Here is a 12870-nt window from a genome sequence, read left to right on the forward strand (position 1 = left end):
ACACACACACACACACACACACACACACACACACACACACACACACAAACTGGACACGGCTTTGCCCCAGAGCTTCTGTGTGTTTCTGAAAAGCCTTTCCTTCCACGGGAACATTTTGACTCTACTTTGTCGAAACACGTATAGCCTTCATCAGAGTCAAAATAATCGAAGAGAAGAGACTCGGGCTGTAAAGATAATAATTAAAAGAGGATTTCAAATCTATTGGATAGTGGATCCATCGGGGGGTGGTTGCCGTAGTTGAGTTCTGTTTTCGTGGTTATTCCAGTGTTTTATGTATAAGAATTTGTCGTTATCCTTCATTAACTTTGCAGTTCTTCTCATTTGTGATGTTTCGCCCGACTGCTCATATTTATGTCAGGATTTAACCCACATAAAAAGTCAATTACCGTCCTTTTTCATAGTGGACGCACAAATGAAACGAATCCCCATGACTATGCAACAAACAGAGCTAGTGACGTAGTATTAAACAGTGTAGTATTAAACAGTGTAGTATTAAACAGAGTAGTATCAAACAAGGATACACAGGGTGGGCGGGACTGGAGGTGGACGGGTCAAACAAACACAGCACTTTCAACCATGACACCGGTATTCGAGATGTTATTTTGAAGTTATGTTTCTGACGTTTTTTTCCTGTACCTAACTAAGTGTTTTTTTAAATTTATTTGCATAAACCCAACATTCGTTTTGCCTACACCTGCAATACATTGTTTCTGTGGAACGGACACGTGATATTCACACATTAAGTGCAACATAGCGCGCTGTTAAAAGGTCGTGGTTGTTTTGCGTATTTCTGTGAGATCACGTTGATAATCATCAAGTTACTGTTTTGCATTGTTGTGTTTAGGTCTTCTACAATGCAGGGTTATGTATTTGTACATGCGGGAGAGTCTACAGCCATGAGCTCTAACATGCTGACATGTAGCGGTGTAATATTAAGATGATATATTGTTTAGGGTGTTGATTACTTCAGTCTTAGTTAAGAAGAAGATTGAAAGAAAATATGAAATACACTCCCTCAATGATGATTTTGTAGTTCCTAAAACAAATGAGATGAGCTTGTAATATTGTCACATTATTTATCATAGCTTAGATTTTGTCATGAAACTCTGACAAAACTCCTATTCAAGTCGATCAATGTGAGATGAAAAATGTAAACAAAGAAAAAAGGGCCACCTGCTTTTACAAAATGACTCAAGTGTCTAATGTGTAATTTCCCACCCCTTAAAAAAATACTATGTAGCTTGGAGATACATTTTTCAAATAGCTGCTGAATGAGGAAGAAATTCGGGTCAGTACATGATAACCTCTGACTTCCTAGCCAGTCTGTGTGTCTCTGCATACAACAACATAACCAATACAACAATGTAATATGTTTATAAGCTTATTAATTAGCACGTTACATCTTGTCAGTTTAAACTGTACCAAAAAGTGTAAAAACAACGAGCAGTTATGTGTTGTAAATACCGCATGTCTTAGCCGAGCCAGGCTAGCTGCTTCCTCCTTCCCCAAGTCTTAAGCTAATGCTAAGCTAATCATCTCACTTTTTTAAATTTATGTTAATTCATGTATCTCCTTTTAAAAACAGTTGCATTTAAGCGGAGAAATGTAACACGAAAAACAAAAGTATTTACTTCAGCAAAAAAGCCAACATGAAACACGTTAGAAAGATTATTGACGTCTTGAGACATAACACCACTTCTTTGGTTGTGAAGACCCAGACGTCTGAATAAGTTGTATCATTTTAGTGCAGCAGAGCTATTCTTGGAAATGACTTTTTGACTGTGGCGAGTCAACACAGTTTGTCGTGCGTGTGTTAATATGAGTGCAGGTATTTGGCAGAGCAGTGTGACACAGCACACATGACTAATTGATTTGTAGTGTGTATGCTAACCTGCGCTCCTCCATCTACAGGACTGTTATGTTGAGTGACTAGAAACATGTTAGTGTAAAGTTACACTGTAAATATGTCATGTAATGTCTTCCATACACATTAATAAAGGTCTGTTTTGAATCTAAGGGTCAGAAACAGAGCGAGTGCATTCCAAATTCCCACTTGACATTAACTGACATTAACTGACATCAAATGAAGATGGCCGCCCAGGTATAAAACATTACTGTTAAGCAGATCACATGCTTCTGAAAGCAGTTCTAAATCTGATTCTCAGCATGGATTCTTTTAAAATCCGTTAGCATACAGATAAAGTAATGCTAGTTGTTGACACCAGCAATTACAAGCTCTGGTGTGCATTTATGCAGCTTAACAAAGACTCTCATGTTGCCGTCCATGTTTTGTTTTTGTTTATCTATCATTGAAACTGTAAAGCACAGGAGAACACATTTTCCCGATGTAACTCCCCGCATCACTAAGTCCCAAACAAAGAAGAGGAAGAACTGGGTTGTTTGCATGAGCGGCGATAGCTAACATGGCTGATGATGAAGTTGCAGTACTGTTATGGATGGCTGATCGCTGAGAAAGTCTTCAGTGTTCATCGGTCATTTCTAATCTCTACCCACGTGGTAGAAAACCGCTCTTGAACGGTAGCTAGTAGTATTTTGAAGCAGAAAGATCCTGATGGAGACAAGACTAATTGCTTCATATACAGTCAAACACTGTTCTCTTATTGCTCGTTGATAACTAAAATATTAATGATATGGTATGCTGATTAATGTTGAGTCAAGCTTTTTAAGATTTTCTAACCAGCAGTGACAAGCAGTTCATTCAAATCTTCTGACTCCCACATGGTTGGGTGCTTCCTGTTTCCAAAACATTAACCAAATCATGCCTGAGTTATGACTGGAAAGCTCTGTAAATGATTGCTGTGTCTCAGATAAATGCTGGACAGCATTCTGTCCTGTGTGGCACAGAACAGAACACTATCCACCCGTGACTGTGCAGACCCTTACAGCATGTCTACCTGCAGTTATGTTGCAATGGAAAAGAAGAAAAAAAAAAAAAGTGTAAAAGCATCAACACCTGCAGCAGATCTCACAGAACCTACATGCCAGGTTAGGTTAGCTGGCATATCAGCAACGTGATATATCACAGAAACACGTAAACCTAATGGCAGTTAGTGTAAAATGACACATTGTGCAATTTGATGCGCTGGTTAGAGGTTGGGTCATTTCATGAATTTCTATAAGACCAAGCAGCTGTTACCATAACGTTAGATACAAAAAGTCAACGTTCAGATCCCCGTTGCACAAAGTGATGATCTATTCCAGACTCCCTCATACCGTAAGCTTGGCTTTGCCATGTTTTTTTCTTGTCATTTTAACTTTTACTGGATTTTCAGCAGTGGGCCAAAGTGCTGATTTGAGTTTCTGGGGGAGTGAGAATGTAAAGCCGGGTTACCAGGTGCTGCTCTGCAGTCCGTGGCACAGTTATGTAACATACAGGATGCTACAGGAGTGCCAAGTTAGAGAATCTGACACAAAGTCGTCAAAACCTGGACCTACCTGCTTCATCGACCCCTCACTCCACCCACACCGGTCAGCCTAGGGGTGAAAAACATTTCTATCTTCATGCCCCATATTCTAATTATTTGGTGAGGATGTGCTCAGTGAATTCAGCTGTGCAAGGGAGGAGCTAAAGTTATACGTTGTCCAATTGTTGCCATTTAAATAAAGAACCCTACAGGTCTGCATGGCACTGAGACATTAGTTTGATGTACTAATTACTACATTTTTACAAATGTATGCAAATCAACTTTAAGGGCAGTTTCGCTCAAATATGCAACATTGTGCAGCTGGTCTTTCAGAACTGGATTTGTCGCTGTGCTCGCTTCATCTCAAGTAGACACAGATTCTAAAAGCACCAACAGTCACATGGCTGCACCAGTGAATCCGACTGGTCTTTATTGACAGCTCTATTTATTGATGGAGCCAGAAGACCATTTACTTTTCCTGTCTTAAACTTACAGTATATGCGTTTCATCGGGGCTGCTGGAAGCGTTTCTGTCATCTGTGTTGCGTTACTTCAAATAACTTGTTGTTGCATAAAACTAACCGAGGGATGCATCCTGTTACTCCGCACCATGATGGAGATAAAGCTTCCTTATCTCACATGTTTGTGCCACATTTCTGTGTTTAACAGAGCGGCTTATCATTTCTATCACTTTATTATCTTGTGTTAAGTGAATGACTATCTCGGTGCGACGAGCATAATTCATTTATGGAACGCCTCTGTTTGCACCCATACAGGCCTCCGGGCAAAAATGCTGCAAATACTCAAGAGGCTCACTGGGTTTAAGCATTCCTTTGTTTACATAACAGCATGAACAGAATGAGTCAGACTCAAGAGAACGGTATTTTACTGAAAGATAAACTTTTTTTACCCTGTGTTTTAACCCTTCTGACCCTCCTAATGTCATTATCCAGTACTGAATACATGCTGTTGCTATTTGTGGAATGGATAATGCTCATCATATAATTAACAAAGTCTTTCGCACGCAAACAAAAGTTTCCCCCCTTTGTGTAAAATGGAAGAACTGTCCTCCACTGACACTGATCACAAAGAACGTTGAACAGGAACCTCCCCTTAGAGCGCAGCCACACCCAGCAAGGTGAGGCCAACGAGCTGCACCGGTGCATTATAGGCATTCAGTGCATTATAGGCATTCGGTGCATTATAGGCATTCGGCCCACGCCGTGCGTCGTCTTCCTCCTTCAGTAACTCACCTCACATTGCAATCTGAACCTGGCAAAAGGATCGTCTGGTTTGTCTGGTCTATTGTCTTATCCAGTTATTACAAAGCTAAAAGCAGTGAGTTGGGCTTATTTTAAGGAAATTCTCTTCCTCCTAACTTGTAACACTATACCAGCAACGTGCACTGAGATCTTTCCGTTTTTTGCCAAGTCTGTCACATTTTGTCACGGGCTGCACTTACTGCAAACTGAAAATCTGAGCTCGTGTCTCCTTCAGAATTGTAGTCAACACTATGCACTTTTGAATGCACTGAAGTTAGAATAAAGCTAATAAACACCCTTTGACACAAAGTTGTAGATCATTTTAACCATTTGCTCTCCCTTTAAATGCCACTTAGAAAAATGAAACACACACACACACCTCACTGCTTTTCTAATCACACATGCTGCCAAATGTTACCTTTTGCTTTCATTGTTGTGTTTTTCATTCTTTTCATCGCTGTACTTTATTGTGAAACTCTCCATATTGTGTTTGATGTGTGTTGCTGTGTAGCCTTGAACATTGCAGCCTTGTCTTAACATGTCTGTTGTCAATGTAAATTCATGTGATCGGTGCTTGACGTCTCAAATCTCTGTTTCAAAGTCAAGGCGGCTCACATTAGCTCCAAACCATATGAATTTGTAAAGCTTAATTCAAGACAGGCTTTTTCACTATGGGACCTGTTTTTGCTGAGCCACCTTTTATCAAACACCCAGTTGCACATGTGCCCTGGCACACGGCGCATTATGGGATACTTGTGAAGATGCTGCAGAAACGCTACAGCACAGAGCACTTAATGTGTCACCAAAATAAAAGCTCTTCTTTGTCTGTGACCTTTGAAGACAACACAACACATGAACACACACTGGCACCCATTGTTCTCCGGTCTCCACCCTCAACTATCTTTTTTTTTCTTCACATCAGCTCAGCAGATTGTGCCGAGTCATGCCTGGTTATCAGAACACTGAATCACCTGAAGGATTTTTGTTTCAATAATGTACCGTCCGAGGCTGTGTCGCTCCGTGGATTTACATTATGAACGCCATACTGACCCTGTCTGAGTCTCTTGACCCAGCTTGTACATTAACTTACATATTTCCTGCTGGCTGTGACTGTCTCTTTCATAAAAATAACAAGACTAAGCCTTTTTAAATGACAACTGTACATTCTACCAAATCCGTCTCCCTTCATGGAATGTTCAAAGATATTGTCTTCGCCTCAAGGTTATTTAATATGGTCTCTGTCGCCAAACATTTCTAAAATATCCAACAATGTCTGGAGAACGAAAACTCAACATTCTAGAAGATGGGAATATCTTCATAAAGTAAAATTGACAGAAAGAGCACATGTGTAATTTACATATTTAGATCACTACATAAATATCAAATCAAATACAGTTTTCCAAAAGAATGCATAAAATCTAAACTCTTAAAACTCAGGAATACAAATTTTGCCTTTTTTATCTGCTGAGGACGTGTGTGATATAGCTGAAAAGCTCCAGAAAAGCGCTGATGTTAAATATTTCTGATTACTTCATTAGTATGTGTCGCATTAAGAGACAGGATACCGATAATGTTTGATTTAGCAAAAACACAATGACTTAACTGGAAGTGAATTTGTCCGGAGTATGGAAATACTCAAGTACAACTCTTACTGAAGTACAATACTTAATCAGCTGTAGATTTAGCTTTTTAAATGAAGGAAAACTGCATTAACAGCAGCAACGCAGTCTACTGGGAACACAGATCCTGGTTAAGATACTATTTTCCCACGTGTGTGTTTGTTGTACCTTTGCACAGACTGGGCGGTGTTGCCACATTGGGCATCAGGAAGGTCTGTGATTTAGATTACAAATGTGTCTGACACTATTTGAACCAAGCCTTGTTTGCTCAACTCCACCCACACACCTTGGGGGAAAATGTGTGAGCAGAATGCTACCATTTGAAGTTTGGCATTTGACGTGCATATTTAAACGCCACGCATGATAAAATAGAAGTGGCCCAAACAGAGTGCGTTCTTCTTTATTTGGCTCTTCAACTGGTGTTTTGTGTCTTTACATATCGATGGACTGCAGCCCTGGTGATTGGGAACATCTCAATTCTTGGGAAATAAATTCATCAGCGAACCAACATGTAGAAACTCTCAGACAAAACAACAGTGCAATGAAGAACACAACATCAAACATCTTTCAAATATTGATTGTTGCTGAATAAAGAATAAGGAAATAAGTGACTTACAACACAATATTTAATCAGGTTATATTTTTGCACATTCATGCTGGGAATCACAGCGTTTCCTAATTCCTCCAGCAGGGACCTTTGAACTGTACAATCTGTTCAGAAAACAGGAATAATTTCCACCACAAGATGTCTCATTTGTTTGGCATGTCACTGGGATTTACATGTTCTATGAAAAAAAACACGATGACTAAAAGACAAGTCTTTTGACACCATGGATCTTATCTTATCTTCAGGAAGTGATCACAGGGATGCCATCACTTTAACTGATAACATTAGGATAACAGTCAGTGTTGTAAATTGCTTGAAGTGAGCTCCATAAAGTGGTGATTAGAAATAAACCAATAGCTAGCAGGACATGTAACTTAGCCATGTTTCAAGCACAAAAATAACGATATCTTCATCTAATTACATATTTTCACAGTCTTAAGACCGCTACACAATGATGATGAATAAACGACACGTAAATGCGAAATAAAAAAAAGCCTTTTTATTGTGAAAGGTAAGAACAAAAGGAGTGGCTCTGGTATGCACGGCCTTTAGTCGGTAAAAGGAGCAAAAAAGTTTGTCGTCTTGATTCGGACTACTGAGCTTCCATGTTGTTGTGAGATGGGCGTAACTCAACCCGTTCTGCACGACATGATTAGTTGATGTATTTATTCTGTGTGAAAAAACAAAATACATTTTGTTGCTTTTTTTCTGCGTAACATTTGTGGTGTGAAAGTATTCATGACAAAAACAGGTGGAAATAACATATTGACATCCAAAGGCATTGTATTTTACATCAGTTTCTCGACAAAACACAACTTTCTTGACTTGGAAAATTATCCAAACATGATGCGTCTCTTACCGTTGACTGCGGTACATTCTTTAAATCCGAATGAAGGTCCCGTGGTGGTCCACAGAAAGAGAACTTCAACTCTCCATTAAATTAAAGGTCACGTTTTACATTAGCCAATTCAATACTTTTTATCTTCAAGACAATCGAGGGTAAATGATGAATGCCACTCCGTGAACACACAGAGGAATGGGATGTGCTCAATCAGGACCATGCGGAAATATGAAACTGCAGGGTTGGAGGTCAGTGTTTGCAAACACAGCAAACGTTCTGCATATTCTTGGAAAAGGGTGTGATATGCTCAGATGGGGAAACTAAACAACTGGAGCGAATAGATGAGAGGCAATGATTTATAAAAACTTGGTTTAAGTTAAACAACTTTGCTTTATTTTCCAACACAATGGGAGACGAGCACAGAGCTGATGAAAGAAGAGAAGGTCGGTCAGAGCTTTGTTTTTTACTGAGATAGACGTGTTACCTTTGAGGAAGGTTGGAGATTTGTATTTTAGCTGTTTTGGCACACCCATGACCTGCTGCACTGTTACACTCCTGAGAGGTCAGAATCAAGACCACCCCTCTGTGTTGGGTTGTGTGGCTTTGGCTGGGACGGCTGCCCTCTCGCACCAGAACGTGTTTTTTATCACCATGTTGCCATCTTTGCCACCTTGCCACACAGCGCCTTCCAGTAAGACGCACCAAATCAAACAGCCGGCTCTGATCTCTGACACTCTTGAGAGCCAGAGGAGCTGCCATTTACCCGGCAGGAGGTGAACTGAATCCTACCCCATACTGAATATATAGTATAACAAAGAAAAACAGACATGTTTGTGAAAGTATACAGACAGACTGTTTACACTGTAATTGATGGAAATATAGACTTTATACACTTTAAAAGAATGTATCTTTTTAATATACTTTTATCATCCATAAAAAAGCAGTGTTCTTCATTCCCAGAACACTGTGGGTTCTGGGAATGAAGGACATCATTTATTTGTAAGATCGGAGGTTGGCAAGTAAATGTAAACAGCTTTAAAAAAACGTATTGTCAGTGACTGGTTATTACCGTCACTGCAGTGTTTTCTTCGCATTATTTACATCCTCCTTCCTTGAGGCCTTGGGGTGTGATGTTAAACTGCTGTGTGTGTGTGTGTGTGTGTGTGTGTGTGTGTGTGGGTGGGTGGGTGGGTGTGGGTGTGTGTTGTACACTGAAAGCTGATAGGATCCTGGAAAGTCCCATGACTAGACCATCAGAAACACCCTAATGCTTATTGGCACATTGAAACCCGTTTGCTGTCAGAACAATACGTGATTTATGAGTCTGTGTTTTGCTAAGTGTGTGTGTGTGTGTGTGTGTGTGTGTTGTTGTGTTTAGGTGATCTGCCATGTGTGCCCCTTTGACAGATGCCGGATGAGGCCATCAGCTCTAACCAGCAGACTGAGCAGAATAATGTCGAACCAGACACATCGCACAGACATAACACCAGTCCAACAACAAACACACACACACACACACACACACACACACACACACACACACATGCTAAAACCCATTTCCTGGTGTTAATCCATATTATTTAGCAAAGTTGTTCAGCTGTGGTGACATTTCTGAGCATTCAGCTGATGCTCTCATCCAGAGAGAGCTCCACTGAGCTGTTATGGAAATTCATTCTGTGTTACATAACAGCATGTTAACCAGAGTCCTTCGGCTTCTTCACCGTGACGGGGTTATCACCTCATGATTTTCACGTGCACAGCATTCACTGCAATGGCATCTTTTGCTTTGAGCATTATTTTGGGTGCAGCAGATTACATCAAATTTCTGTCAGTGCCAAAAAAAGGAAAGAAAAAAAATCTAAAGGGCACATTTGTGTTTTTTTTTGAAGGATGGAAAAGGTCAGAGTGGCCATTATTTTAGATGATAGAATACAGAAGGCGCTATTTGTTGCTTTCCCGTTAAAGGAATAGCTTGACATTTTGTGGAATACGGGAGTTAGATGAGAAGATTGATACCTCTCCCATGTATCATGGTAAATATGAAGCTACAGCCAGCAGCTGGTTAGCTTAGTTTAGCATAAAAGATGAGGGGAAACGGCTAACCTGGCTCTGTCTGGAGGCAACAAAAATCGGACTACCAGCACCTATAAAGCCCACTGAGGGACGCGTTGTCTCATTTAGCGTAACAACCAGAGATGGGCAAAGATACATCAAAATGTATTTTGATACAAAATACAAAATATCCCTCAAATAAATGTATCAAAATAAAATACAAAATACTGGTGCCAGAAAATGTAACAAAATACAATACATGTATTTTGTATTTAAAATATAGGAAATACTTTTTTCTGGATTTTCCGTTTTCTCACAATTTGGTATAGCAGAGCATTCAGGTTTGGGCTATATAATATAATATAATTATATATAATGTACACAAAGCTCTGGTGAAGCCCACAAAAAGGAAGAACAGTCACAGAATGTCAGTGTAACGAAGGACATCTGTGCTTGTTGATGGTCCTTCTTGAACATCATCTTGCTGAGACATGTTGTTCACCTGGCCAACTGTAGAATGTATGAAATAACAAAACTAAGAATACTTTCATAATATTCCTTTTAAATAAAATAAATTGGATATTTAAAGTTTTTTTGTTTTTTTGAACAAATAGCCAGGCTATGACAGTAGATGTCCAACTGTGAACTATATTATCTGCCAGTAATTGATATGGCATTATGACATTCACATTGAGAAGATACATCATAACTTGTAATACAGTGCAAGATTAGATGGTCAGACGTCTCTTGATAAGGTTATCATGAACATACAAGCTCCCAATCTCCCTCTTCCTATATAGCTAGCTACTAACTGATAAGTTAACTTGTTAAACACTGGCTATGCACTAGCCTAGACAGCATGCTAGTGTCATTAGCATGTTAGCATCGAGCTTGATATTACAACCATCACCATGTATATACAATAGGCTATGTAGCCAGACCCAGACATAAATTATACATCAAGCTAGTTGACATCTGTCACACTCAGATAAAATATTTAACTTGACAGACAATCCGCTGAACTTGAAGATCTGAAGACTGAACTCGGGAACTGTTTTTTGATTTGTGGAGAAAGTATTTTGAGTATTTAAAATACAAAATTACTCCACTCTAAAGTATTTTGTTACAAATTACGTTCGATTTTTATCGGCCCTATCAAATACAAATTACAAAATACTCAAAAGTAATTGAAATACGTATTTCAAATACAAGTAATAGAAATACTGCCCATCTCTGGTAACAATGTCTCGTTGTTGTTCTACAGGGTGCCGGACTATTTGTTGGCCGGATGCACTGGGAACTTTTTATAATAGGCTTTCCATTTTATTCCTCACAATCGCCAAATTGCTAAAGTCTGTTTTGGTTCTCTTTGGTCAGGCAAACCAGGCTAATCCAAGCACTCTTTAAGAGTTTTCCAGTGAATACTATGCGACCCACGGCTGACTGCTTTGGCTCAAAATCTCTGCAGATTGCTGCTGCCAAGGCTTTTTCCCACACAGATAGCAAGTTATTAACGGTAGCCGTATTCCTGGAATTTACCCCACTGTACAGAACGGTGCGGCTAATCCTCACAAAAGGAAAATAGAGCGGGGAAAAACACAGGGAGAGAAAGGGGTTGGGGAAAGGTGAGGGTGTGTTGCACAGTTGCAGAGGTGAAGAAGCGAAGAGGAGGGAGAGAGAGGAAGGAATCTAGTGACGCGAGAAAGAGAGCAGAGAAGAAAGACGGCATCATGAAAAATTGAAACACTGGAAGAAGATGAGTGCGGGAGTAACAGTGGTGTTTTCATTCTGCCAAATTCACAAACAAGCAGGTTGGTTTCGGATCATTTTCATGGGAAGGTTAGTTCATTCAATTATTGAGTTACATTCTGCATCTGAATGTCTTAAGCGACACGGATTAACTTCAAATAGCTGGACACGCAACCGCAACCGCCAGATTACACGTGTGGTTTGTGGACAATGAGTCACAGTTGGGTTTAAACAACTCTCTTCATCCTGTGTTGTGGTGAGCTTTCACTCTCTATGTGACGAACGTACTTTTCAGATCCAACAAGTCAAACAAACACAGGACTTGCAATCAGGAGACCGGTGTCGATACCGGGGTCCCAAAGTGTTGTGTGTTTTTTTTTTTTAAGTTAAGTTAATCGGTGTCTCAAAGTAGTACTTTTTTTTTTTAAGTTAGTGAGGTTTGTGAAATGTTTTCCTGTTTCGTTGTTGCTGAATTTTTTTTTGATTATTGTATATTTAACTATATACAAAAGACAATACATAAACAGGACAACAAAAGAACGACATGAACAGTGAATACAGGCCAGTTAAAAACATAAAGTCAGGAGATGGGAGAACAGAGTTATGTTTGTGTGTGTGTGTGTGTGTCTGAGCTATGAGAACATAAAAGATAAAAGTACATACAAGAACAAATACCATAAGTCATATCATTGTTTTAATAGACTACTAATAACACTATAACAATAACACAATAATAATAATAATAAAGTCAGGGGGATGACTTTCCTAAACCTAACTAAGTGGTTTTGTTACCTGAACCTAACTGTGGCCGTCACTGTAAAATGTCTCGTGAAAAGCCAAGAATTCGCAAGAATGACACGCTGCAATGTCTTGCTATTTAGACGCCTTCGCATGAGATCTGGTTGGGAAGTGAGACCATTCATTTAACGTCACAATACACTGACTACAGCCATGCCTACTGGAGGTCTTATTTAAATATGGATAGGAACCATAGACTAATTGTAGAGTTCTATGTGAGGGTAGAGGGAGGGTTGAGTTTATTAAGGTGATGAATGATGTTCTGAGCATGGAGGAGAGCGCTGACAGCACAGAAAGGGTTAAGACAGGATACAGCAGGTTATCATCCAGAGGGCAAAGCCCACGGGTGTTGCGTAACCACATTCACAACAAAACCCGTCTGGTGGAATGTGAACTGCATCCTGATCTGGTGATGCTGCGAAGTCTCCTGTGTATTTCTGACTTGCAAACACACACACACACACACACACACACACACACACACACACACACACACA

The sequence above is a fragment of the Anarrhichthys ocellatus genome, unplaced genomic scaffold (genome assembly GCF_004355925.1).
Source record: "Anarrhichthys ocellatus isolate YVR2014 unplaced genomic scaffold, GSC_Weel_1.0 scaffold33, whole genome shotgun sequence".
NCBI classification, from domain to species: domain Eukaryota; kingdom Metazoa; phylum Chordata; class Actinopteri; order Perciformes; family Anarhichadidae; genus Anarrhichthys; species Anarrhichthys ocellatus.